Here is a 2,447-nt window from a genome sequence, read left to right as displayed (position 1 = left end):
GGGGAAACCTGTCCATATGCAGAAGTAAAACTTTCCTTTCCAGGAACTTGAATTTTGGTAAGCACTCAAATTTCTGCACGCACATGTGCACAAACATGCACGTGTACTCAGTAACATCCCTGAGAGGAAACTTGTCCATATGCAGAAGTACAAGCTTTCTTTTCCAGGGACATTAGTTTTGGTAAGCACTCAAATTTCTATGTGCACATGTGCACAAATATATGCATGCACACAGTAAGATCGCTGAGAGCAAACTTGTCCATATTCCGAAGTACAAGTTTTCTTTTCCAGGAACATGAATTTTGGGAAGCATCCACATTTCTGTCCTTGTTTTTTCACTTGCTCATCGATTATGTCATGTTACACTTCTAACTCTGTGCCTTATCCTCAAAGGTTCCAAAATCTTGGCATTTGCTATTGATAGGGACTGGCCTGCAGAGCAGCAGGCAGCAATGGAAGTTCTTGCCATGAACAGCTGTATAACGTGTGCCTGCCTTCTGCATTCTCCCATCGCCTGGGACAGCTTCACAGTACCAGTCACGTTGGCCTGATCCATTGCCTGTGCATTCCTTCAGGGGACCAGAAAACAAGGACCTCCGAGCTCAGCTGACTTGAAGAACTGCTTTCTCGGTGTGCACCTGTCTAGGTCATTCCGTGTCAATGTTGTGCCCCTCTTGGTAGCCTACCACCCGTTACAGCCCCCAGCATTCTGAATGAGGCCCCCTGTTCTTCCTATCTGTGGAGCGTTCTGTGTGCACCATCTACCTTTGCCCCGATGTGCTCTCTCCATGTGGCAGGAAAAGGCCAGAAACGCCTGAGCCTCCAAAAGCCCCCGGAGACTGTGACAGGCCTGGTTCTGATCCAAGGTTGTGAAGAAGGTACACATGGATGCAGGGTCTCTTCCGATACCAAGAATGGAACCGGAGGCCATCAAAGTAAGGTGGCATCCCTACACGTCTTCCTTTCTGTTTAACACTACCCATGCACATGGGAGTCCCCCAACAGATGATGCCCTGGGGAACCTGCAGGTTCTGGGCCCAGAGCTAATGCCTCCATTGGACAGAAAGCAGCGTTACTATCTCAAATGGACCAAGAGGGCTTGAGCCACCCATGCCTCAGTGATTTGCTAAATGCCAAGGCTCTCTTTCAGTTGCTCTCATTAGGCCCAGGTAGGACTCCCTACAGTCACGCATCCCTGCTTCCCTACACAGCACCCGTGCCAAGGAAGCCAGTGCGCGGTTGGGCCCAGGGATATCCAAGACGGTCACCTGGAAGGCAGCATCCCTCTGTGTCACCTGGGTGCAGATCCCCTACAACGCAATCAGAGATTCTGCTCCAGCAAGACTACCAGAATCCTCCTTCAGGTGCAGACGTGCACCTTTGACACTCAGGCCCCCATAGCCAGGGGCAAGACCCCAAAGAAAAGGAGGAATTCATATCAGAACTTTCAGCACAGACCATGGGGTATCTTTGGCAGGACCGCTACTGCCTAGAGTCTGGACCCTGAAGACCAGCAGGCCCTGAACTGCCCCAGGGGCTTCTCTGTCTCCACTCCCCTGAGGTCCCTTAGGACATGCAGTTTACCCACCGCCCTTGTCTTTTCTCTGTTCCCTCCCTCACAGGCATATCCCGGATAGGGTCACACAGGGAAACCCACTTGCACATTCCTCGCCTTTGGGCACTGCCAGGGAGGCAGGCTGGAAGTGCCTGGAGGCATGCCTTGCTTACAGACCATGTCTCTCCTAGGATGCCTGTGGTTTGGCAGATACAGCATACTTTAGCGCATCTCATGTTTTGTGTCATATCGTGCCAGTGTGTGCCACCCTCAGGGAGGGCGTGTGCTGGCTGCTGGGCTGATCCGGGGCAGCACTGGCCCAGGACCTTCCCAGTTCTCCTTTTCACATGTTTGTGGAACAATCTCCAGTGCAGCAGGCAGTCTATGACTCTTTCTCCTTCAGCTCTCTGCCCATCTCGGCAGGACCTTAGCCTCACCATCCCAGATCTTGCCATAGCCACGTCCCTCATTTCCAGAGGCCAGCCCATGGCCCCACACACGGAGGGCTCCACAGGCAGTGGTTTCAAAGCCCCACCCCACGTGATTTGCTCTGTGTGAATCCTTAGACCATGAAACCCTCTTCCTGATCCAAGCACACACAACAACACGGTAGAACTGATGAGTGTGTTTTGTTTCTGTCTAATTGCAGATATCTGGAGCCACAGTCTGGAGTTATCACTGGCCATCCTTTCCTTGTTCCCATCCTGGGCAGGGTCAATGCAGAGATAAGGCGACAAACCACCTTCAGCCTGGTCGCCTCAGGACTCCTCTTTTGGTTGCTCAGCATCTCCTCTCCTGCCACCTTCATCTCTACCTCTGCCCTGGGCCGGACACACACACACACACACACACACACACAGACTCACAGCCAGCATAAATAAGCACACGTGTG

Source organism: Ovis aries, chromosome Y (assembly GCF_016772045.2).
Source record: "Ovis aries strain OAR_USU_Benz2616 breed Rambouillet chromosome Y, ARS-UI_Ramb_v3.0, whole genome shotgun sequence".
Classification (NCBI taxonomy): domain Eukaryota; kingdom Metazoa; phylum Chordata; class Mammalia; order Artiodactyla; family Bovidae; genus Ovis; species Ovis aries.
The sequence above is the reverse complement of the archived record's forward strand: the minus strand, read 5'-3'. Positions refer to the sequence as shown.